Here is a 27,019-nt window from a genome sequence, read left to right as displayed (position 1 = left end):
ATCCGATCCCTGAACTCGGATGAGCGCGTTCCCACATATGTGGGAAAATGCACGTTCAAACATTGATAAAGAAACAGTAAATAAACCGATTGAGGCTCGATAATTTCGCGCTGTTATCCGCTACCCGAGTCTCTTTCAATTTCGCTAGAACGCGGTCAAAGCCGTCCATATAGTTTCAGGCACAGACATATTCGCCACAGGTTTACCAGGGCTCTCCGGCATTGCCTCCATTCCCCTCGTTTTGGCACCAAGCAACGAACTAAAACTCGTAATCGTAAATAATGAGGATAGATTTGAAAATTATTAAGGTTGTATGTTTCTTCGAACGTTGATGTGTCGTCACGTAGTGAAAAAGTAGCGGCTACCGGACGCCACGTTCGTGTTTTCCGATGGCTCAGTGGAGCGCGTGTGTTCTCGCACGTACGCACCAATATTCACGCACACGTACTGACACTTGCGCGCGTTCGTGTGTGCGTAGATATTCGTATAAATATACTTGACACTCACCAATCTACCGTGTACGATATTGTGCGTGTATATATTCATATCAAAGCCTTTAACCAACCACTCGTGCACCCGAAGAGCAACCCTCTTTTTTTCTCTCCTCTCTCTCTCTCTCTCTCTCTCTCGGTGTTTTTCTCTGCCGCCCTCTGTCGTCCCTTCCCACATCCGTCCGAGCGTGGTCGGAGCAGCAATCACGAGCGGCGCTCACGTAAACGGACGCACGCGTACACACTCTGCCGGCTATTCCGGTCCCCCAGTAGGTCACGCAGCCGTTGAATAATTTCCATCGTATGTATCCCATCGTGTTCTCGACGCTTGCATCTCGCGTCATTCATTCGCAACGACGTTCGATGACTCGGAAAAATAAAAACACTTTAAACATACTTTCTCCTTCGCCACAATAGTTCCATCGATTTTCGAGGATGAGCAGGTTTTTTTCCTCGAAATCGCCCTCACGGATCTTGCATTCGTCGGATATAGCGGATAATATTCCGTCTTCTTCTGCGGGTTCGCTCGCGAACACGAATGCATGGAGAAAACAATTCGTTTATTGAACAAAAGCCACTTGGCTGAACGAAAGTTCGGTGATTCCAACGATTTTGCTTAACGATCAACGATTCGGATTATTCGAGTGAATTATAAATCTTCTCCATCGTGGAACCAATCGAATCGTCGAAGCTCGAACAAATCGTTCATTTATTCGTTTACGCATGTTCTTTTTTAGTTGCCTCGATAAATGTTCGTTGGAATCTCAATTATCAAATGGACTGCATCGTTATTTTTCGCATGAATAGATGAATCAGTTTATCGCCCCGCATGCTATTTCCTCGCATTAACAAGAATTTCTTTAGCTGCATCAGAGCTCTGTCGGTTCGACCAACAACTTGGGTCAGCATTCACGAGAGTGGTCTTGAAAATATTCCGTCGCCCGTACCGGTCCAAATCTTGCGAGGCCGCGGTGACGAACAAAATGTTTTTTTTTAATTGTACGAATGGAAAAGACTCGAAGGAGTTGCGAAGGGTGCGCCGATTACATATTTGCCCCAATTGTTTTGACCTCACATTCATTCACGCTTTTGCGGCTCGTTATCACTCGGGTCGGGATAAATAATTGAATAATACAATTAACGATGAGGAGCCGAGGGGGAAAAGTGAGCGAGGTTCTTCCGAGATGTGCAGGGGACACGTAGTGACAAACTTTTGACTCTTGGACGTAGTTACGATCCACGAGATGTCGCATGCATCGTCGAGCACTATCTCGTCGACTCAATTAGCCTAATTAGCTACCAGGACGCGTTTACGCACTCCTTAAAACTCGAGAAGCTCGACGCCTCGTTTCCTTTTGTCTCGTGTAAAACGAGCACGCGCCTTTTTTCAGCTACCAGCATACTCAAACGTGCCACGTTACACAGTCGAAATTCGTCGATAGCGAAGAAATCGAATTCGATTTCTTTCAACAACGTCTCGATATTTCACCGAAATTTTCTTCCTCACGAGAATATCACAAGTTTCTCCCCCTCCCTCGTTTACCCGCGACAATAACTTCCGGTATTTATCGAGGCGAACGCCGAAGGGAGAAAGGGACAAAGTCTGAGCGCCGTTTGTCTCTCGTCTCGGATACGGTAGTTGATAATTGTCGAGGAAATCAATCGTACACATTGAATGGCGGGGCTCGCTAAGACGCTCGTTTATATAGACTGTTGCGCAATGGAACAACGGAGCTTTAACGAGCCCACGGATTATATAGTATTATTATCCGGGAGAGTCGTCTTCCACTCTTGCGGATATACGCCGCACTGTTCATGACACGAACTTGCTTGCGCAATGGTAAACACAGAATGGCGTGTCTCTCGTTAACGGGGATATTCTCGTCTTGTATTCAGAGACGTATATTAAGGCTGCAAACTTTTTACTTTTTTTCGAGGAATCTTCAGACTTTGGCAATCCTGTTGAGGCGCGGAGGAATTCTCAAAAACTGAGAGAACGACGAGTCCGTTGAGTCTCGTGAAAACCGCTGCAAACAACGCTCCGAGCAAACCAAAAGGCTTCTCCGATTTTCGAGGTGTGCATTACTCAGCATAACGCACGTTTCGAGCTTCCGAATGCGTGAAGAAAACGCCAGAAAAACAAACCTATTTGTGGTCCCAATGAATATTTTTCTCCTACCGAGGAACTTGCCAGGAAAAACATTGTCGAATACTTCTTTTCATATTCCACTATCTCACTGTTTAACTCGGCCGTTTGCAGAGTCGAGACTCCGTGTTTGCTTTACTACGCATCCGAATTCCTGAGGACGGCTTCAACTTGGGAATTACAATTGTCGATACGCAAAACGCTCTTCGTGTTCGTTAGTTCGTAACGAACGAATTCATACATGAAATATCATGTTCACATTCGCTATTTGTTTGCCTTTCGGAAATTCATTTTTAATACTATAATTCGCTTAGGAAGAAAATATTGATCGTCGCATTATTTCGAGGTCAACAGTTTCTCCATACGTAATCAATGTTCGTGACTCTTAGCTCGGTGCTCGAATATCTGTATGGTATCCTCGCACGAATATTCGAGGTTATCTTTGGATTAATTTGCGGGAAACGCGGTAGGCGTGATAGAGGGCGCGTCCATGTGTTTATATGCGTTTATGAGATATTAGCTTTGAGGATAGGAGTGTGCTGGCTTCGATCATCTTTCTCCCTCCCCCCTCTGATCCTCTTCTCTTCTCGTCTCGCCTCTTCTCTTCTCACGGGCCCCAATCGCCGCGGCGAGAAGCTCTAAAGCGCAGCTAAGCGGAAAGCGAAGCCCGTGATTTGTAGGTCGGTTCGATCGTATTATACGTTGTGCCCAGTTACGTAAGCCGGGCGCGTGTCTCCGCTCGAGCATTTGTCCTCTCCTCTATCTCTTGTCTTCCCTTCATACACTTTCCGTACAGGCCCATTCAAAATGTGTGGAATCGACGACGCGGAAGTTTCCAACGTTGGAGGCCGACGTTGCGGTTGAAAAATTACGAATTGCTAATTCGGCAGAGAACAAAATTAGAGATTTACTCGAATTATTCGAGAGTTTTTTTAGATCATCTCGTTGGACTGGAACGTTGCGAACTTCAGCGCCGTGTGGAGTCCTCGATTCTTCATTTTCGTTACCAGAATTTCTATAATTTTTTTTGGATATCGCTTCGCATATATGCACTTTTGAAAATGAGCTCCATCGCTGGACGCAAGCCTTTGGCACACAGCCGATTTTACATTCGTTGTACAATTTTTTTATTTACCGTTTTGTTGTTTGTTGTGTAGTACAATTGATACCAGTAATTTTTATTAATTTAAGCTTATTTTTTCATCAATGTAGCTTATACCAATTTACGAAAAGAGCCGAGACGACGATATCAGCGAAAGGAAAAACCAATTTTTCATTCCGTCATTTCGATAGCCTTGAAATTCATAATCGAGCCTCGTTGAGTCGTTATTTTTAGTTGATTGGTCAAGCGACGGGCATACAAAAAGCTTTGTCGATCGCGCCCACCGTTCGATTCACCGTTGAACCTTGCTATGAAACTTTAATTGCGACGATTATCTCGATGAAGATTATTATTTATTTCACGAGTCATTAGAATCGAGAAAAAGCGATGTCGAGTTTTTCTCCGGCTAATTGTCGGCTTGCTCGGATCCAATCGATTTGTACATTTGAAATCCTGTTTTTCTTCTCGTTTTTTTACTGCTATCCTATTTTCGGAGTACTTTTGTAATGTCGTTGCAATCGTATAAGAACGTTTTTCATGAAATTATCTTTTCTAAAGATTTCATTGGAATTCAACAGCTTCGCGAAAGAAGATTGAGCGATTCGGGGGGTGGGGATAAAATGTTAAAATGGCTCAAATTTCGAACAGCTAAAATCTCGAGTTTATAAACTTTGAATGATAATACGGAGACAGATCGGTTCGGCCAGAGCTTTGAATTTCGAAAATAAATAAAGTAGAAACTTCAAAGTTCGAGGCACGTTTACAATCGAAAATTAAATGTAAAATCGCCCATCGTACGACGACTGAAATATCGTTTTTTCCGAAAATTCGACCATCACTCTTTCAATTAATAAATTACTACACTCAGCAATACTGTGAATATTCACAATTTCGAAAAAAAATAACGAAAGCCCTAATATTACTGAGTTTGAAATACTGAAAGACCAAAAAGTCGAACGATCAAAATGGCGAAACGTTAGAAAGTCGACCGACCAAAATGTAGAAATCCAATTTCAAACACCGCTATTTTGACTTTGGCCTTTTCGAGCCACCGCTATTCTGCATATCCAAGTTTTATAGGCTAGAAAAATTCGCGTTCGATTTTTTCCCCACTCCATTCTCGTCTATCTGTAAAACGACTACTCTCCATTATGAATTCGAAAATATAAATTCTTGACATTCGTATGGTCCGTTAAAATTGCATTCGAAATGAAAGCCATGGTAATATATACATTTTCGAGTAAATACGAATTGAAATAAAAAATATTCGGTTAAACGCGTAATCTGCTCGGCCGATCGGAAATGAGAATTTCGAACAACTTATTTTTCTCCAATCTGATATCACAACTTGAAAAATTTTCAAATATCGACCGTTCTACAATTTGATTATTTGACATATCGAACTCTGCCCAGTGATTCGACGTGCAGTAATTGCAAAATATTCACTCCTGTTCTGAAGCTTCCTGTAGATATTTAGTATACACATAAATATAGATGAACGCATACGCGTGTATAATCTGCTGCGCTTATATTCTCGGTGTCTCTCGCGTTCTCGACACATTCTGTTTCTCTCGCGGCGCCTCTCATACGGGGAGCATCGTAAGTATCGTATCGTTGGAAAGATTACGCTCTACGGCGCGTTATTCGCGTCGTTGTTGTCTCGATGCTGGTTCGAACGCACACTTTTTCAATGGTACGTGGACATGCAGGGGGGTGCGCGCGTTCCGCGAGCGCGTTAACGTGTGGGAGCTCAGTTAGATTATAGGTTGGTCTCTCCGCGACGTGCGTCGCGGCGACCGATCAACCGTGCATCGTTTCAAGGTCTCGGAAGATCGTACTTTAGCGATTGTCCGGACAAGATTGTCACAGCGACGTTGCACAGTATATTATCGATCGCAGAGACAAAAAACAACACTCGACACTCGACATTTTTCTTGTATCCTTCTCGCGTCGTTATTCTCTCTCGTTTGTTCCCCAACCGAAAGCAACGCGCGTTACGTCGCTACTGAATTTCGGAAGAAAACACTTGACTCGAGTCTCCTTTTCTCTCGACGATTGTGCAAACTTATAAACGCTTTTAACTTGAAAGAAGCTGCGCTAGAAATATGCTCTAGAACGGTCCGAGGAGCGAGGGAGGAAACGACGGAATCGTGCTTCCCGAAATTCGAGAGACCGAATATTCCCTGCGCAAAGATCTTCGAAATAATTTCCGAATTCACGACTATTCAGAATCTATTTTTCCCCCCTGAATAAATTCATCGGCAAACGCTTCGTTCGGTTTGTTTTTCTGGAACACGCGTTCTGAAAGGACGCAAAAAAGGATCTTTCGGAGTAGGTCAGTGATGTCGATGGGCCACCCGCCGGCCTACGTGACTCTCCTATCTGCTCGAAAAAGTTTCTCAAGGCCTCCGGAAGATCACAGTTCGTATAGTCAACGCAGACAGGCTGCGACGGCATACCGACCATTCCATAATTACTTTCATAGACATTCGAGGTCAACAACGAGCAACTGTGCGAGCACTCGCTCTTTCTGGGCTGCAATCGGCGGCGTGGTGTGCCAGTCGCTCTGTTGATCGACGTCGAGAGTGTCGATTCGTCGCAGTTGAGAAATACCAGTGTACAGCACTTCGACCATTTTGTCTACTATTAATTCCCACATGAGAATAGTACTCACACCAAGCCCGTACGCGCCTGTGTACACGCTTCTGTTAACAGGCTCCTCGCTAATGCAGTCCGCCTTATATGCGGACTGCATTAAAATGAGGTTTTCGTACGTACGTACGTCAAGGCCGCGCCGCAAGATCCCGGCTTACCGAGACGAATTTCCAATTTGCACTGAAATAACGAGTATTTTTCGTCTTGCCCAAATGCATCTGCGTGCATCGATGAGCGAAGGGCGCACTTTTCCGAGCGATTTGCATTCGTAACTTGACAATATCATCGTCCTTGATTCGCTGATATCTCCTTTCCCTATTATTTTTTCGTCGTTTACCCAATGATCGCGGAACACTCGTTTGCCATCTCGCAAGGCCGTTTTAGGAAGGTTTGTGCATGCTTTTGAATAATTCCGAAGGTATTAAAACGGCTTATCCCTCTGGATTGAACTCGACATCAATCGGATGAATGCAAAGGGCTTGACCCAATTTATTTGACACGTAGCTTTGCGTACTTTACGACATTTTGCTTGTTCGCGCTCGGTTTATTCGTTGCCCGTAGCTCATATCGCGAGTATTATCGCTCAACACGCTATCGCTCGAACCCAAAGAGCTCTATCGATCGTCAAGGTCAATAATGTGTAGCCGGGACCCAACGTCGCGACCTCCATTATATCGTTGAGCTTTTTATTGCTCGATCAGTAGTCACGGCATTTCTCGCTCCGATTTTCCCAAGAGAAGTTCAGGATGAGCGGGCCTCTCTTCCGGCCTCTCGATCGTTATCGACGATCTCTCGAACGACCTTTTTGAACTTTTGCTTCCCCCTCGCTGTCCCTATTTTCAGCATTGTTTTATAGACTAAAACGACGATCAAGTTTTTATTCTGATGCTAATCCCGTTAGAAAGATCGGGGGTAAACAACATCGTTACCAAGTCATAAAACAAAATTATATAGTTGCGCTCCACGGAATTATTTAATTGAATATCCGAAAGTCGTCTCGAGCACACGATCCGAATTGCTTTTTTATTTTCGTCCAAGATACCTATTCGAATGCAATTGGGAATTTAAGGTAATTCCTGTACTGCATGCTAGTCAAATGAGTGGTTAATTTTCAAAACGCTTTTAGATCAAGCTTAACGTACCGTTTAAATGTATTGTTAGTGGATTTGTATTACGGCGTATCTTAGTAACATGTAAAAATATTAAAAACCCTAGTTTTGCAAAAGCATCAACTGATAAATGCAAATTTCCACGCTGACATATTTTCACTGGTATTTTTCAAAGAATTATCTGCGTTTTTTCATCGATTTTATTGCAACAAGTCTCATTTTGTTCGTCAACCGGTCCTGCTCTATGGATTCATCATGTAGTTGTTTTTTTAAATTGATCGTTTCACTGTTGCAGCTAATTGTTCATTGAGCGAAAAAACTTTTTCATTTATAATTTCTGAAGGAATGAGTTTAAAGAAAAATCTACGTGGTGAATTCGTAGAGTATTAAAAAATACAGATGATTCTTTGAAAAATAGCTGTGAAAATGTGTCATCATGGAAATTTGCATCCGTCAGTTGATAGTTTTGCAAAACTATAATTTTAAATATTTTTTCACGTTAATAAAATATGCTTGAATACATATCTACTAACAATAAGTTTATTCGGTAGGTTGAACTTGGTCTGAAAGCGTTTTGAAAATTTACCACTCATTTGACTAGCATGCAGTACAGGAGTTACCTTAAGTTCCGAACTCACCAACTTCCGACTTATCTCACTCCGCGGGAAATGAATTCTTTCAATATAAAGCAAAAGGTTGCCAGTCAATAATGTAATAACGCTCGGAGTACTTACGCGTTCGGTTCACGAGCTAAATACGGTTAACCCCGGAATATCTTTGCTTCGTTAGTCTTCCTTTTGATACTCATTTCACTTCGTTATCGTAAATCGCTTATCTCACTTCTCGTACTTGCCTGGATTACGTTCAACCGCGTGTCTCGCCTTTGCGAATAAACAACCTTCCGAGGTCGCTGCTTTTACGCGACTTTTTTTCGCCTCCGAGCCACCGAGACATTTTGAGTATATATTTTAGGCTTCGTGAAATCTTGAAAAACACGAAATATTCGTCGATACGTATAACGATTGAGGGAATTTTCATGGGGACTCGAGAAAGTGGCGGATCTTTGAAAACCTTCATCGCACCTTCAAAAACATATTCAAAGCAATTAAATTAAAAGCAGCGGTTCTGAGATAAGTTTGGTCGTCGGCCCATTGGAAATTCGATTACAGACCAAAGCGACTCGAAACAAAAATTGAGCCTGACCACGTACTCTGCGTCGCGCGAAGTAAAACTAATCGACTTGGAATAAGTCGAATAATTCTTTGGGACATGGTCGTACCAGTCTTCGTTAATTCTGCTCATTAATTATCGAACTTCAGTTAATTTTGCTCTCGCCACTTGGCTTCGTTTGCACAAATGTTCGTTGGCTTTATACGTGCCAACGGACGAGACAGAATCATCCTGCTACTTCTCTGTACGTTTTCCTCTCAGATAATTAACTCGTGTTTGCACACCCATCGAGGTTTTTTTCACCTGCTATTTTATCATCTGCCTACCGCTCTTCAGAACTCAGACTTTCGCCATATTTTTTTCGTTGCCTTTCGCCTTTTTTGCTCGCACACGTTTGAGCCATTGTTATCGCGTAGAGGGTCCGAGCTCTCGCGATACAATCTCTTTCTCAACACGATCGAGCGATTAAACTTGACACATTTACGCTCACGTTTCGAAACGATCTTTGTCTCTCGGTAAGATTTTCACGTATGTACTAAAACTGCTGTAGCATCATATCTGAGAAAAAAAAACAACATTTTCCTCCAATTTAACTCATTCTCCGGCTACTAAAAAGCGTGCATCTTTCGATCAAAGAATAATCGGAAACGAAATAGGAGCTTATCAAATCTTTCTTCTCCCATCAAACTTAGGAACTTGATCCACGAATTTTCGTTGCACCGAAGTGTCCATAAATTCTCGATAATTGTCTCGACTCGACAAGCTTCGATTTGAGATATTTCAGGCTCATACGATCTTGTTGAACTTATCGATTCTCCGAAACTGACGTTCCATCGTTTGCACGAACATCCCGCTCCTGTCAATTTATTCACAATTCACAAAGTCTAATCATTGACGAAGATGAGCTTACTCCCGACGGTTCGTCGATTGGAGTAGGTGTTTCGCCACGCATTTGCACTTGGTATCCGATCTGCTATGGATCTGTCTTGTCCATTCTCCCTGGTAGCCTCCTGCCCTCGAGGTTTATATCTCGTTAACGCACTGACCGTTCAGCGTATATGAGCAGAAGCTCTCGCTCTCTCTCCTCTCTCTCTCTATTTCTCTGCTCGTACGTTGGCTGATAGATGGATCTATTATGCTGTGTGTATTTGTATATGAGCGGCGCAGGGAGCGAGACGGAGAGGGAGAGAGAACGTCAGAGCAGGAGAGAAAGATATGCGAGGCTGTCGATTGATATTCCACGAGTGCCTCAAGGCTTATACGAGACACCTCTACTTGTTACGGTGATACAATTCCAATCACGTAATTCCATGATTAGAAGTTTCCCCTCCGGAAACATCTGTTCTGAGATGATGTACAAATTATTATATTTGCGAAGGAAACAAAGCTCTTTTTATTCGAAGCTAATGTTTCAGGAGGTTTTGGAGTTTCTGGTTCGCTTGGAACTTTATAGATCCGGAAAATTCGGGGGGAAAGGATCTCGACGATGGGATATAATGCGCAGCGCGGAGGAGGAGGCTTTGAAAAATCCTTCCGCATCTCGGTGATTTCCCACGTGATTGTTTGTTTTCTCCGATTGAATTATCGGGTGAATGAATAATTGATTTAAAACGGAAATCGTTGAAGTATTTATTGGCCATTTCCGCCATATCCCCGTGAAAGGAAACTCGACGCTTTTCCGTGTCTCTCAGTTCTTTATTTTCTGGAAATTCAACCTGACGACGATCATACTTGAAGCACATTGGAAAAATATCCTTGGGGCTTGGCTTCGTAGAATTTGCCAGAGAGTCCCGGAGTAATGCACAAGGAAAAGGGAGCAAAAGAGAGATTGAGCGAGCCAGGGGGAGTCTTCACTTTTCTCGTGCACGAGAGGCCTTGCATAATTCAAGTCCTTCGCCCCTTTTCCTCCTCCCTCTGGCTTCCGCGCTGCACGAGGGGGTCAGGACGTCGCGCGATGAATCCTGAGAAGGCGGAGACCGAGAGCGAGGAGAAGCAAAAGCGCGGTAAAAGTGTCCGAACGCGAGTCTCGCGTCGTCGTTTCTTCCGCACGCGCTCATTTCTCCCTTCAATCTCGCATCGGGCATCGGTCTTTCGTTGTACCGCATCTCGTCTCGCCAACTCTCGGAGCAGGAGAAACAAACACCTTTTTATCCCAAGCTCACGTCCCATTCGGCTGCTGTTTTCAACGATATTTAATGATCCTTGGCCCGTGCAATCTACCGCATGAAATTTAAATTCGGTGTAAATTAAGAGAGAAGGAGGGCAAGAGAGACGGACAGAAATAGTGAGCGAATTGAATATCACGAGGATTTAACTCCTCGCGACGGATCATTTCCGTGTCTGATTTCAATCTAAATATTCCGTTCATCGTTCGCTAATTTTACTCCGACGTATGAATAAAGCACCTCCGTTAAGCCCCAAAAGGAGTTTTTGTCGAATTAATTAGCAACGATAGAGAGCGCGTTTAGCCTGATCCTTTGACGCGCAATCTCGTCACCGAATTCGTGTGGGAACGTACGCGCCGATAACCTCTGTCAAACATATCGTTACACGTAACATAGCGACAGACATGCATAGATCAAAGCGAATTTTGCAATAACGTACGCAGAGGCGCACTCACACGAGCAACTATGACGCGCTTCGCTCTCCTCGTACCGTTCGAGTGTCGGGGGTTCGGGAGCGAGTCTCTCTCGACGCGATAATACGCGCGTATACCCATTCGACTGTATATATCATATCTGTAACACATCTATACAAGTAAATATGCTGGATACCCGTCTATATAGAAGTAAAGGAGGAGAAGCAGAAGCCCACTGGCATTTAGCGTAATTTATTAAGCCACTCGGTAGCCCCTAGACAGTTTTGACTGTATAGCTCTCGCTGCTGCTCTGCCCGACCGTGTTTGCTGGCAACGGCAGCAGAGATGGCTCGAAACGGTGGTAACTTAGAGGAGGGTGAACGCCAGGAGGAGAGGGGTCGTTGGGGAAGGTTCGAGATACGGAGAGACGGCACGAGAGTTTTAGCGGGAAAGCGAGGTGAGCAAGAGGGACAATGAGCGCGAGACAAGGGACTGGGAGAATGAGACGGAAATTTAGCGTCGGGGTTGCACACACAGAGATCGCGAAGACGAAGAGGAGAGAAAGTGGGAAGAAGCAGGGGTGAAATAGATGAACAGAGAAATAGCATTTCTCTGCGCGTGTGTGTACGTGTATACATATTTATGGGAAAGATGGTACGCGTTGGGGAAAAGAGAGGGAAAAGATAAAGAAGCGTAAGGAGATAAAGGGAGATGAGAATGGAAAGAGGTTGAGCGAGAGAGAGAGGAAATAATGTGGGGAGGAGGGTGGCCCGATGTAGACGGTACACGGGAGGGCGATTCCAGGGGTGAAACGGCCAACACACTCACCGACACATTCAAATACTCGGTGAAGCTTGGACGGGCGAAGCAACGACGAGACTATGTATACTACCAACACTATTTTCTACTGCTACCAGCTCCACGAGTCTCCCGCCCGACACTCTCGTTCTCTCGCAGGCTTACGCGAGCTGTGCGGAGCCGGCGAGAGAAGGAACGAGAGAAAGAGGGACCAGACGCGAGGAAAAGAGACGGCGAGTGTGAGAGAGCCTGCCGGAGCAAGGCTCCGGGGGTGGGAGCGGGGCGGGTAGATGGAATCAATACCGGTGTGTGAGCAGGGTGAGTAGGATAATGCGGTGGCTTGTCGAGAGTTGTACGCGAGACCGGATACTAGTAGAGTAGTACTAGTACTAGTACTAGTAGTAGTAGGAGTAGTAGTAGGAGTAGTAGTAGTAGTAGTAGGAGTAGTAGTAGTAGTAGTAGTAGTAGTAGTAGTAGTAGTAGTAGTAGTAGTAGTAGTAGTAGTAGTAGTAGTGATAGTGATAGTAATGGTCGTGGCAGTAGCTGTAAGCAAAAAATGGGGGAAGGAGAGACTCGAAGAAACTGGGAATAAGAAGAATGATAAATAAACGTGTGAGGGGGAGGAAATCTTAAAAAAGGGAAAAGATAGGGTCACTCGGGTACAGCGCTGCCTCTTTTTATCGTGTGGCGGCATAGTCATTCATAGTCGCGGTATGCACCAATAACTTTTCTACATTCCGGTGTTTATTTTCATAGTTTAACTCATAGAGGTGGCAATGCCCAAACTTTTTGCGGTTTTATAATCGTGTGCAACTTTTTATTGTTCATATCGCACGCGCTCCGATCCTCTTTCTCTCGTTTAGGGTGTTTGCTCGCCCACAAATACGTCGCGTACATATAAATACATGGGCGAAAACCCACGGATTTATGGACTATTTCAGTCTCTTCGTCTCTCGACCGATGCCATTCCGCTGCCCTTTATTCTACTCCTTGCGCTTCTGTCATCGTCGCAGAATTCCTCTTCACTTCGCTAGTCTCAACTCCCTCGTGTGGAGCGCACACATCCAAAGATGCATATAAATATTTTTTCCTCTGTGCGCGCTTCCCGTCCTCCCTTCCTCCCTCCCGCTCGCTCGCTTCTCTATTTTTTTCTTCCTCTCTCTCTCTCTCTCTCTCGGTTGGCTACCGACCGAGAAATAAACAACGAAACGCCACACCGCTAACCCACGTTTTATGGGCCAACTCTCCGCTCTCGCGCGGCAAAGGCCCCCTGGCGCAACGTATGTAACTACCCTCCATACACGCTTGTACCTATAATAATCTCTGCATACCTGTGTGCATGACTCTCGCGCAAGTGTGGTGTTCGTGGCTTCTCCTCGTGCCTACTCGACCTTTTATTCATTTTCATATATACACGTATCCATGCTTGTGGGTATATATGCTACTGGCGCCTGCGGAGAATTAATACACTCGCGTACCAACTCTGTACACTCGAGAATCCCTCGCTCTCTCTCTCTCTCTCTCTCATCGAGCAACGTCGATAAACCATTCTTGATTCCCTTGCTGTTCGTTAAACGATGAATTCTTTATATCTTCCACTGTCGATACCCGGGCACAATCCGTTGTTATGCGTATACGTTCCAAATGAACACGTTGTATTGCCTCTTAATTTTGTATTTTAATACGCGATAAAACAAACGATTATTAATCAGTGTTTACGATTTTGCTCTACAGAAACATAAACTGCATTAAGAATTTTTTAAAAGCCTGTATTCGATGCTATTTATAGGACACGAGTTGAATGGTTAACTTTGCGTTTTGTATTTCGCACACATTATTAATGTGCTTTGGCCAATTCAAATTGTAAATGTTTTCTGTATATAATACACGGTGAGTGCTTGCTCGTCGGATATGATTTTTGAAATTTTATTCAACCGGTTAAGCATATAAGCACGTTTATTTCCGGGCCCCGGTATCATTGCGCGCAAGTGACGAAGTATACTCGACGAAAATTAAATCATGGCTCGCGATGAATCGTGAACGATTCGCTGCCGATTCGGTCTCTGTGGAAACGAAATTGAATAAAACTGGTCTTATTGTTGTCCAGGACCTTTCGAAATCTTCGTTAATAACGAAGACGTCGCGGTGAGGCTGAAAAATGAACGAGTATTTTATATATGCCAAGGTTCAATCTGCGCACATGCGGACCCAGCGGCATTGCAGATCTTTTAAAATTCCACTTTTCCTCGCGTAGGCAGAGAGCGGCGGTGTATAATGTATGAATCATTTTGTTATTCACAGAGAAATTGAGTTGCGTAAAAAAGGGAAAATGGTTTGGAGCCAACAAGCCGCGAGTGTTTAACGAGTCGGTGTTTACAGAGGAGCTATTACGATACACGAGAAACTGCGACAATTTTATGCATATTTGCACCGTCGCTTCGTCACATCGTATTACTCACCGAAATATTTTTATTTACGTATCTTGAAACGTGCTAAATCCCAGAGTTAAATGATCCTTGATCGCCTCGATGGATTTAATACTCTGAGACAAAGGGCCTGAGGATAACTCGGTAGTACAAGTGGCCGAAGGAAACAAGGGGTTTCGAACTAACACGTTAAACCCAACCCTTGTCTTTGACCACATCACTTCCCTCTCTCTCTCTCTCTCTCTCGCCTTCCCACGCTTCCTCTCTGGATCGCGTGTGCATTCTGACCCGACTCGGCCGCCGCCGGTGGTGCATCATGCTACTCGGTCTGCAAAGGGATGAGACACCATCCACACCCCTCATGAGCCGAAGTAGTGCCGCTATAAGCATGAACCACGAGCAGTAGCATCGCCATGGTGGACCAATGCCAAGGGGCACGATTAATTAACCTCTCTCTATCTTGCTCTCTCTCTCGCTCTCGCTCTGGTCCATCTGGCTCCTTGGCGCCACACGCGTCGCTTGTGTATACGCTTCTCTATACACGAGAATTCCCCGGACCGGCTCTTGTTCAGTACCGATATACTGTATACCTGTAATAAGCCCCTTACACCCTTTCGATTCAATAGCCACTCGCTAAGTGGTAAGTTTCCGCAGACGATACGATATCTCTCCTCGCTCTCGAGATTTCATAAATCAGGGCACGTACAACATTTCGTAGGTTCGCTTGATCGATAAAGCCTTGAAAATGAGAAATAATAGGGACTATTTATGGCTCATTAAACGTTACGTGATTCCCAGTTGAATCGGTGAGAATCGCTACACTTTTTGTTGTTGTCGTTTTTTTCTTCATTCTACGAGAGAAAAATACTTTCATAAATCCAACTCTCTGCTTTTATTTTCATCGAATCCAACGGACGAGATTTGATTAATGGACGATTTGACTTTGCCTTTTGTTTCCTCACAGATAAAATCAATTTTCAACATATTAATCCGTTTTGCCCCTCAGGCTGTATAGCCAATTGCTTTTTATGAAATTGTTCTCGCCTCCTTTGAACAATGAATAGAAAACGAAAAAGAAGGAATGAATGGAGCTGCCTACATGTATAGCGGTACTCGTGTTTTCTTCACCGTCTCATTTTTTTTCCCGATTTCTCTTGTTCTCCACTATCTTTTTTTCTACTCTCTCTTTTCCCTCATTTTTTCGTCATTCTCTCGTTTTTCTTTATTATCTTTTTTTTTTTCTCCTGTGGCTTCCGTCGTTCCGCGCTTCGCCGAGCGCCTCTCTCCCGGGTAGCTGCTCTGATAAAACACTCTTTTCTCCCGTTCTCCCTTTTCCTCTTTGGCCTTTCTCTCCCTTTTTCATCACTCTCTCTCTCTCTCTCTCTCTCTCTCTCTCTCTCTCTCTCTCTCTCTCTCTCTCTCTCTCTCTCTCTCCCCCTCGCTCAGGACGTCGCTGTATCTCTTTCAGGCAAGCTTTTCCTCGCTGCGTTGGGCACACGGCTCTCTTTGCTCGTATATAGATATCATTGCGCTAGTTCCGATGTCGTATTTAACACGGGAAAGAGAACGTCGAGAGCCAGACCGCGCAGAGAGCCTCGATATTTTTCGCGCTCTGCCGCAAGCAGAAATACATATATCGGAGAGCCTACCGAACAAAAAGCAGGCCTCGACGAAAATCCTTTAAACTCACGCTCACGTCGGCTAGGCCCTTGTGCCTCTTAACGAGCAATATATGCGGATGCATAATCTGTCAGAGTGTGGGATGACACGTGAGTACCGCGTATACAACACCACGGATCGGTAAATGCATGTAGAATGAAGATATTCGAGCAGGGAAAGAGACAAAACGAGAGAGAGAGAGAGAGAAAAAACATTGCGCAGAACTGAGCTCGCGAGAGCCACCATGCACCGCTAACAATAACTATGATAATAACGAATGGAGTCGGATACAGAGCGGAAGGAGCGGAAGGCAGACGACATTTGCCATCTCATTCTTCTCTCTTTCTCTTTCTCCCATCCTCGGGTATTTGCAAACCAAAGGATTTCCCAGTGTGCCCGCAGCAGCGCTACCGCATGCTCTGCTGTAATTAGATTCACTCACTGGGTAGACCGCGCTCGCCCGAGCGCCTGTGCTCTCTTAACGTTGTACACACCAATCGCCGGGGACGAGGGCGAGAGAGAGAGAGAGAGAGAGAGCGAGGGGCAGGTCAGGGGATTTGTTTGAAGTATTTAACACCGTTAGAGATTTTTACGCGGCTGCTGCTGCTTTCTGGCTCTGCCGCGCGAATAAATCGGCCAACAAATTTCGTAGACGCGCGCATTCTGCGGAATTTTGCATTCCATCATTCCTCAAGATGTTATACCGATTTCCGAGGATATTTCCTCCGCTTTTGGAATTCTCGAAATGTAGCTTCGAACATATTTCACGCGTATATATATATATATATATTTGAAATATATATTTGATATTTGTCGGGCCAGACATTCCACGAACGATGAGTCTACGCTCTATTCCGGGCCTACGCGCCGGCTAAATACGGCGATTCTCCATACTTCCCGACACTCTCCCTCTCCCTCGCTTTCTCTCTTTGCGCTGCGCTTTGTTTTTGTTTTTTTTTTTTTTACTATTTGCGAATGGTCGCTCCATTGGATCCAAGAAATGAAGTTACTCGCGTTTCGAAACTGTGCACAGAGATCGCGTCGAATCGTGTGTCAATCAGTAATCAACGGTGACGCTTCGAATTTTCATGATTTCGTTCATATCACACGCGTTGATTTTGATTTCGATCACACAGCTGAGCGAATCGGAAACTCGATTGTTCCGTAAACGTATTTATACGCGACTCAAATATTTGTTCTCAATCTGGGCGATCCGATACGAAAGAAATTGCGATTTCTGAACCGTCAGCAGTTTTACCGAAGCACAGATAAACCTCTGCGGATAAAAATGTTTTCGTGAAAAGGATTCTGGCGATCTTTCCAATTTTATACAAAAGCGCGCTTGCACGGGTGCTCATCTTTCTACGAGGAATCGGCAGGGGAAAAATAAAAGGTCCGCGAGCTGAATAAAGAGTTGGAGCTCGCGCCGCGGACGGTCAATGTCCTCGACCTTCAACCCCCGTCAACTCTGACAAAGTTCCCGGGGGTGACGAGCAGGTTACTGTACGAAAAAAATTGATGGCTACCGCGCATACATAAGTATACAAAGTAGCCACGAGTTAGCGTGATCGAGAGCGACTCACCTTCCTTTTTTTTGGCCCTTCTCGCCGCGTACGGAACACCCCATTTCGATCTTTCCCACATTTTCGTCTCCGCAGCTATACCTATACGCTGCTTCACCTTTCCTTCGCTTATTTTTTTTTTCCTCCGCGATGCCATATATACAAAGAGACGTCTGGCGCGTCTACGGTAGGCGGCGCGCAGGGGGGGGGAGGTGGGCAATACACGAGAGAGGCTCGCGACTCTCGCGGATCGAAGCGGCTGGCGGACGTACAGGGAAAGGACCGCGAGCTCGAGTGTGCGAAGGAGAAACGCGAGCGAGAGAATTCGGGGTGAAACGAGCTCGAGGAAGGAACGCGGAGCAGATGAAAGAAAGAGAAAAAACGAGAGATTTCGGTGTGCTGCTGCGGCGCGAGAGAAAGAAAGGATGAGAGGATCGGGCTTCGGAGAGACGCGGAGGGAGGACAACATTTTCCCTCGACTCCGAGGGACTCTTTCGCCAGCCACACTCGGCAGGAATAAAGTTGCGTTAGTTTGGGTGTAAACGGGTGAAATGAGAAGCAGACTGGAGGGCAGAGCGGCGGAGGCCGGGGGAGAAGAGAGGGCAAAGAAGTTGGCCGTGCAAGCGAGCGGTGCTGATGGAAAAAGGAAAAGATTGAAGGACAGAAGGAGAGAGGGAGAGAGCGAGAGCCGCTGAGTGGGAGGTGGCGATACGCAGGCATGCTGGGAAAATGAGGGTTGAAAACAGTATGACAAAGGAGTAAGAGAATACTCGGAGAGCAGGAAGGTCTCCCCGTGTGCACAGATACGAAAATACTGTAGACACCGCGGGGCCGTGGAGAAGCGAGAGGAAGAAAGAAAGAGGAAAGAGTGTAGTGCGTTGGTTAACGAAGGAAAATGGGAAGGCGAGCCGGAGGATGCGACGACTGCGACGAGGAAGCTCTCTGCTGGGCGCAACGGGGACGATTGGAGGGTGGAAAATAATCGTGGATGAGTGGATAGCTGTACGAATAGAACCGTTTCCCTGTATCTCTCTTTTTCCCCCTTTCTCTCGTTCGCCTTTCTCCTTTTTTTATCCTCGAGCTACACCAATGATTAGAAAGCTCTCCTCGTCACTTTGAGACTTCATTTCCCGCGCCCAGAAGCATAGTCTCGCTTTAACGTCTCATCATTGCAAATTCTTATTTTTCCGCACTATTTTTCCTTCGTAAAGGAACACACAGACCGAGCGGAACGCGGCGGAATATTGTCGCTCCTTAAGAATTATCCCGCTGGCTCTTTATTTTACTCTCCGCGCTCTTTCATCCCGGCGTCGTTGTTTCGCTAGCTGCTGCCTTCTCCTTCTCCAGTGATTAACAAGCTGGTGCTCGACACCTCGGAACTGCCACGGAGGAAATAACAACGGCATGCCCAACCTTTATTATTCGCATTTGTCGTGCGACACGATCCCCTTTCCCCGTTTATCAGGTTAATTAATGCTTTTCCGCACCCGACACGCTGCATAGATGAGAGGTCGTCAAATGTTGTAAGCGAAGCGACTAAACGCTCGTAAAAAAGCATTCCTTCGCCCATCCGATGATAGACTTTATGCCGTAGCAGAAAAATCTATGAAAAAAGTAGAAACCCCATTCACCTTAATTGTCTCTTCGTACGAACGGCGACGCTTATCAAAAATTCTGCATTCCCTGCCTGGCGCAGGGACTAACCGACGATAAAGAGAGCACAGAGAAAAGTGAACGGACGGACTACGCGGAGGAACGGGAACGATAGAAAAGGATGAAAACGATAGCAGGAGAAAAGAGAGCTTGCTTGAACTCTGGGGAGTCCCGACCATGCGGGACACGTACGTTTTAAAATGTAAAGGAGGTGGAGAACTGCTGCTGCTGCTGCTGCTTCTACGAGAGCTAGACTCGACGCTATACATCGCTACCACTGGCTGATGCACGTACGGTGTACACGAACGCGAGGGAGAAGAGCCAACCATCCAGCACAACCGACAGCCTGTACATATAAACTCTTCTCTCGAGCCAGCCTCTTTCCTCTCCACACAATATTCGCCCTTTCACGTGCCTTCTGTACTCTCGACCTCGCACGGCCAACCCTCGAATCTTTTTGATGGAACGATTAAATTCCGTGTGTAACCGCGATAGAATATATAAAAAAAAGGGAATAACATCGAACAAATGAAAGGCATCGGAATGAGCTTAATTTACGATAACGATAACGATTCTGTCGTCTGCGATGGGATCGCGAGTAGCTTCAGTGCCTATTTATTCACGGATCGTGACGAGAATGTAGAGAAAAAGGAAGAAAGCTCGCCTCCAAATACTTTTGTTCGAACCTTTTAATCCGGCAGTTTTCAAGTAGAATTTAACTTTTGCCTTCGAAAGTTGATACTCGCTGGTAAGTCGAAGGTTGGCCTTCATCCTCGGTTGATTGAAATTCAACGGGACTACTTTACATCGAGTAAGATTTTTGCAGAAACCCTGCTGCCAGAGAGCTTCCACCAAAGTCGTCTCCTGTGAGTCGACTCCGCGCAGTCGAAGCCATAAAAAGCTTTCATCTTTCTCGTACAAATCTCTTTGACGTTTAATTAAAGAGTTCTCAAAATGGCTCGCTCTTTTCGTGTTACGTCGCGCGTTTGTGCGGAGCTCAAAAACAAGCTCCGCTCATTTTCCTGTTTTACATATACTTCTTTTTCTGCGTTTGCCCCCACGTATTTCATCCACGTCGCGTCTATTTTTTTTATCTCGACGATAGCCCCGAGCTCCTTCGTAATTTAACATCGACGCACACAGAGTTAAACTGCACTGAAATTCTTAACTGAAAGTTGACAGCCTTGCTGTCGCAGGATCGACCACGAGAGCTGCTCCACTGCGAAAATTCATGTCCAACCGAAAGACAAACACTGCCCAGCGCTTCTGAAAATCACAGCTTCGATCCACTCAATTGACTCTTGAAACAGTCCAACAAGTCTCAGCAGTGATACATCCAAAAGCCCGACCAAAGATATGTTCTCCAGTGCGTTAAACTCTCGCGTTTCGGAAAGTGCTCCGATCCTTCATTCCTCGCGTTGCTCCTGTGCTCATCTCGACTCCTCTCGCTAATGAAACGCTAATTGACGTTTCACTTTCGGAGAGATAAAAGATCTTGCGCAAAACGCTTTGCAGGGCATACGCCGCATCAGCCGCCATAACACCAACCCGAGAGCTCGATGCTCTTTATTCTTCCTCCATTTTCTCCTTCCAGTCTCTCTCTCTTTCTCTCTTTCTCGCTCCATCACACACTCGCACACGCTCCTATCGAGTATACACTTGCACCGCGTCCTTTTTCCTCTTTCTATTGTGACTCTGCTCGCTTCTGGTTGTTCTCACTCGCACAGTTTCCTCGTGCACACCTCGCCACTTCCACCTCGGCTGACTCGCTCCGCTCCCTCGGGACCTTGACTCGTGCGTGATTAATTACCGCTTGCACGGTGTGCACGCCAGGCAGCTTCCTCGTGATCGAGCGGTGCACATGCAGGACTGCGGATTGTGATGTGCCAGTGCTCGTGGACGGTTCGCGAGGCTCGAGCCAACTCTATAAACCGAGCACGAACCTCCAAGTGCATCTGTGCGTACATCTCATATCTATATCCTCATCCTCGTCGAAAAGTTAAAAGGTCATTTCTCACATAATTGCACATGCCAGATTCTCCGAGATAAGCCCTTATGCATTTCATTATTAAGACACGGCATTGCGTATATAAGTAACTGTACGAGTGAACCGGGCGAGTGAAGACTCGATAAGTTTCTTATTCGCGTCGCTTTTTTTTCAGTCAAAACGCAATTTTTCGGATCGAAGTACGATTTTTTGCAACGCTCAATGTCCCAACGGATGAATTTTTGTATTCGAAAATTACGCGGAGTCGCGCGAATAATGTTCCGGTTGGCGAGGAATCGACGAGTATTTCCGGTTTTGAGATATTCGCTTAATTTTCTCACTCGAGCAGACCGTAGTAGAAGAGTGTCTCCGTACGCACGAGAAAAACTGTCTTTTCAAATGTCAGACGATACTGCGAAACGTATAGCGAGAAGCTTTTTTTAGTTGGGCAAATATATCTCGCGCTCATTGACGTTTTTCCTCTTACTCTCTCCGGTTCTTGGGTTTTTAACTTATCGTTCTCGTTCGTCATTGGCGCGACTGGTTTTCCTCGTACGACGAACTCTCCTCTCTCGTTTATATAGCTGTATAATACACGTACTCTGTAAAACAAGGAAACAACGCCAACGATGAACCCGACGAGGACGACGACGTTTCGAAGTCAAGTGTACGAGTGTGCGAGAGCGGAGCTCGTATGTGTGCGAAGCTTTAAAACGTGCTCGTTGAACGAGCGAAATAAATAGCGATGGAGAAGCTGTGTGTGCTCGGAACAGACTCTCTCGGCGAGCACAAAAGAGAGAGTTAGCGAACCGTCGAGTTCAACGGTTAGAGGAAACTTGCTGAGAATTTACACATATAAATCGTCAACTTTGTGTCGGTGTGTATTAGAGGATGTATCAATGGTGGTGAATGCTCGCAGTGCCGTGTGCGGAATCCCGCTCTCGACTCCGAGCCCGCCGCCGCGATCTGGCAAATGATTTTTTTATTTTCCCCGCCAATTTTTATTTTTATTTGCGTGTTTACGTACGTGTCTGTGTGTGTGTGTGTGTGTTGCCTTATTTTTTCTTCGTACCCCTTGATCCGCTTTTCCGCTTGTCCATTCACCGCTCGGTAAGCAAATGAGCCTCGGAACCGTCGCAAAGGAAAGATAAAGGGCGAAAAAGCGAGGAAAAAGGTGTTTGCCCCGAGAGCAAGAAAGATCCGAGAGAGACAGAGAGAGTGTTAAACGGGAGAGATAAAAACTGAAAGAAAAAACATGCCACCGCATGCTAACACGAACTGAGTCAAAGCAAACGTCCACCACCTGCTTTAACGAAAATTGCTGTGAAATTTTTTATTCCTCTTACTCTTTGAATCGCTCGCGTGGAAAAGCCACGCGCGCGCATTCACTTCCCGTCTTGCACCCTTGCACCACCAAGAGGCATATTCCCCGGGGTGTGGGTGCACTCGATGTACGACCGATAGGGGGCGAGGCAGGCAGATTTTTTCGCTCATAATGTGGCTTTCTTCTGCTCTTTATTTTCCACGTTTTATGAAGATTTTTTATTCTCCAGAGTAATTTACCAAACGACGCGCAGTTTTAACTTTGTACTTTTCATGCGTATTTTTATCACGGTTCAATTCACTTTTAGTACGCTCCCTCCGATGAAACGGAACGTGCTGTACAAACGACAAAGAAAACTAATACACGAGTGGGAGTATGAATACAGCGCACGTGTGCGTTCTCGGGGTATCCGTTTTATCACAGTTAACGCATGTTGGCACCCACTCTCTCACGCGATGACGGGGTGCCAAAAACTGACGTTCAACCAGCCCCGCGCGTTCTATCGCTCCCCCCTCCGCCCTCCCGCCATTCTCTCTCGCTCTTGTACTCTCTCTCGGTTTTACTTTTCTCTCCTATTAAAAATTCGGTCGAACATTCCCTACTGCAATTATATGACGAAGCACTCGTCGGTCATAGCGTTTTTATTTTAAATAGACGCTCGGAATATCGGATTTTTTCTCGATCGCGGCACCAGCAGCAGGGAATATCCTAAAAATAGAATTTTCACTCGTTCTCTTGTGGCCGATCGTGAGTCTACGGAGGAATTTATACGGACGTCTGACAAGCGGTTTTCGTGTTTTATCGGATCTCTCATTCTTTCGTTATGTCGTATAAAAAAGCGATTCATTGCGCGGGAGTTTATTAAAGAGATAAACAAGCGAAGCTCATTGTTATTATTTAGCAATAAAATCAAAGCCCGGTCTCGACGTGTCGAGACTTCGCTTTAACCGACAATGATTCCACCGCAATTTCTGTTACGAAACAAGCCGAATATGTGCATTATTTTAAGAAGGAAGGAAACAAGAAAAATAGCTACTACAATTCGCAGGGGGCGCGGGAAAAGAGGCAGCATCGAGACGGCAGAAGTTTTCACTACGATGAGGGAAAAACACGTGCATATCTATATGCGCGACGAGAAGACACGAGAGAGAGAGAGAGAGAGAAGAGTGGGCGTTATTGATTTCACGAGAGAACCGAGTGAGCTTACAGCCATGTCTGCTTCATCTGTGAATACATATATTTATATACGTAACCCTACAACACTGGCAGGATACACGCGTATTAGAAAGGCGAAGAAACGCGTACGTGTGTTTCGTATGTTTGTATTAGCTTCGAGTTTGCTTGCTCCACTCACCTCAACGTCGTGCGCGTATAATTTTACGGATGTGTAGGATCCTATCACTGAATAAGATGTTTAAATCTACCTTCATCATTCCGCTTTGTTGTTATCTCTATCCCATTTCCTCTCGCTCATACATCTCCTCACTGCGCGCCTCTTTCCTCTTTTGCTCTCGCTCTCTCGCACCATTTTTCAGTCATTCCGTACGCAATGCATCCACGCGCAGATGTGTTTTTCTCTCTCCACGTATTTTTTTACAACCTTTTTTACAAAATGATTTTATTCTCCATCGTATCGCAACTTATGCTCGGGAATGCCCGAGGCTGCTCCGTTCCGCTCGTCTCTCGGCTCTCTCATATTTTCATTCCGCATCAACGTCCTGCTTGTCTGAATTTTCTTCTCAACGAACGAAACTTCATCCACATTTATCTGGCGTTCGCTCCTCCGCGCTCAGTCTCCGGGCTACCAAATTCAGTCCAGTCTCTCACGTACCCTCTATCGCTGTATATCCGTACCGAGCTATTGCCACTCTTGTATCAAAGCCGGAGGAAGCAGCGAGGGGCTGGAGAATGAGAAGCGAGCGAAAGAGCACGGAGGTTCGAGGCGAAGATGAGATCGTTGCAACGGTACCAGCATATCCACAGTGTCGGTTCAAACGGAACAGAGATGCGGAGCCAAACGCGCGCGTCTTCGTCGAGGCAGCTTCTGTGCACTCCTCTCATTCCGTTACCGGCTTTCTTCCTCCTCTCGTTCGTACTTTTCATTTTTTCTCATTCTTTCTCCTCTCTCCTTTTGTGTATCCGAGTTAGTTGAACTCTCTCGAAATCTTTTGACGCAAATCCGGGGCTTCTTTTTCGCTCCTCATGACTTATCGCGTGTATCTTGTTTTCTCATTCGATAAGCTTTTGCGCTTAACACTTGCCTCGAAACTTGCCGCGGAAAGTACTCGTAAAAAAGAAGGGGCTTTTTTCCTACTTTCATTCCCGTTTTGACGTCGTTGTTACCGCGACAAATGACGCTTTTACTGCGTCCATGAAACTAGTGTCTTCGACAGAAATACACGCCTGCCAGTCCTGCGTATAGATTTTAAATAGGAAAAGAGAGAGAGAGAATGCGCAACGTGCATGTACAAATGTAACGTAGAAGTGTGTCTATGTATTCTGAAAGATTCTCTTTCCGAGTAACTCTCGTTCAGTCCCTGCTGGCTTCCATCCCATCGCATCTTCAAGGCTTTGCTGCCTCTTTGCCCATCTCCGTCTCGGGGCTCGCGTATAGTCACGGCATAAAGATCGAGCGGCGAGCATGGCACACGGGCTTTTGCGCGAATTCTCTTCGAGATCCACTGCTGCCTCTGCCAGCAGCACCGTTCCTTCTGCCTCCCCCCGCTCCTCCGGCGCTCTCTTCTCCTTATTTTTCTTCTTCGTCGTCGCTCTGTCTATCTCGATCTCGGGGGCCAGGCGCGCGCAATCTTCCCGAGCTCGTGTATTTTATATGCGGGAATGTATCTATCGCGAGATTGTAAATGAAAGTGAATGATTTTGGACGAATCTTTTGATCGTTGCTGGCGCGTTGATCGTCCGGCAGCCGGTGGAATCGCGCTTTAATTAGAGGGAACAACGTCAAAAAAGTGGAAGATCCGCAGAGAGGGAACAACGCCAACGAGATTATTCCGGGGACGAAGCACTTGCACATTTGGAGGGGGGAGAAAAAATAGAATTTAAGATGATAGCTTTTTTGCGACACCCTAGCGTATACACTGACAAGTTTATAGAAGTTATATCCGCGTCGCTTGCCAAGCCTGCAGACGAGGAGCGAAGAGGACAAGCATGAAGAGAGGAAAAAATAAAGAGTTGGAAAACGACGACGAAGAAGAAGGAGAAAATGCGACGAGGCATCTCCCTCGGTGCTTCACTTTGCTGTAAAGAGAAAAAGAGCGAGAGCACCGCGCGCTCGTCTGCCTTTTTTTATCCCTCGCTATATTTCGCAAAGTCGCAGTCACTGCCACACACCGGCACATGCCATCACCCACAATCTCTGCCTCTTTTTCTCTTTGTTTGCCGGTGGATCATTTCTCACGAGTGAAATCTCAACACTGCATGTTGGATAACCCGACGCGCCGTCAAGAATCCTCGGATAATGTACTATCCTTCGAAATTCTTTCATTCTTATACGCCGTGGAAAACGCCTTTGTGCACCTTTTTTCTTTCTATCTCCGACGAGCATGATTCCATGATGTATATACGCGATTTCCACAAGAGAAACATTTGTGGAACATTTATACGCACGGCCCGAGGAAAAACCCCGCGATGATCATTCAACATTTTCAATCTTCAGCAACGCCATTTTTCATCCGCCATTGAGTCCTTGTAAAAAAAGCTTTAATACCCGTCATTTTTTGTCGCTGCTGCAGTCGGTTTGCTCAAATCAGAATGGTTCAATGTCGAAAACATTGAAAAAACGAAGAAGCGACGCCGACGCGCGTTTGTCTCACCGAATATCCCCTCGTTTGCAAAGCAAATGTCGTTGAAGCTTGAAAAACAAAAAAAATGTAATTACAAAGTCCATCGTTCCCTCGCGAGAGCACCGAGCCAGTCGTAATATCATATTTCGCTTCATACAGTTACGTAGTTACGTACCACGCAATGGTAGTAGTATACGTGAGAGCGGGGGCGCGAAGTGTGCTGTAAGAAGGAGCGGAGAGGAAAGAGAGAGGGAAGTGGTAATGGTGTGCGACTTGGAAGGTGAGGTTAGCCGAGGTCGTGACGGACGTGAAAACCCTGACCTGGTCACCCGTTCCGCTCCTCTCGGTTCCTCGGGCCTCCTTCTGCCGCTTCTAGCTACCGATATAGCAACCTCTCGTTGCCCCTCCCCTTTAGGCTGAATCGTCCTTTCTACTAAATCGCGTCCAAGGCCCTGGTTTAGGCAAAGGTCTAATGGTCTCGGTGGTCGTTTCGTACTCGTCAAAATTGCCGTAGAGAAGAGAGTCGTCGTCTAGCCGGTTGCAATTTCGATGCCCCGAG

The 27,019-nt window shown here is 45.7% G+C and overlaps 1 protein-coding gene across 5 annotated transcripts in view; it reads left to right on the top strand.

The window, feature by feature from the left end:
- lilli (lilliputian) overlaps nucleotides 1-27,019 on the top strand; it is a 172,804-nt gene that overhangs the window by 78,322 nt on the left and 67,463 nt on the right. The gene's annotated exons all lie outside the window — the stretch shown is intronic.

Source organism: Venturia canescens, chromosome 1, assembly GCF_019457755.1.
Source record: "Venturia canescens isolate UGA chromosome 1, ASM1945775v1, whole genome shotgun sequence".
Taxonomy (NCBI): Eukaryota; Metazoa; Arthropoda; class Insecta; order Hymenoptera; family Ichneumonidae; genus Venturia; species Venturia canescens.
The sequence above is the reverse complement of the archived record's forward strand: the minus strand, read 5'-3'. Positions and strand labels throughout refer to the sequence as shown.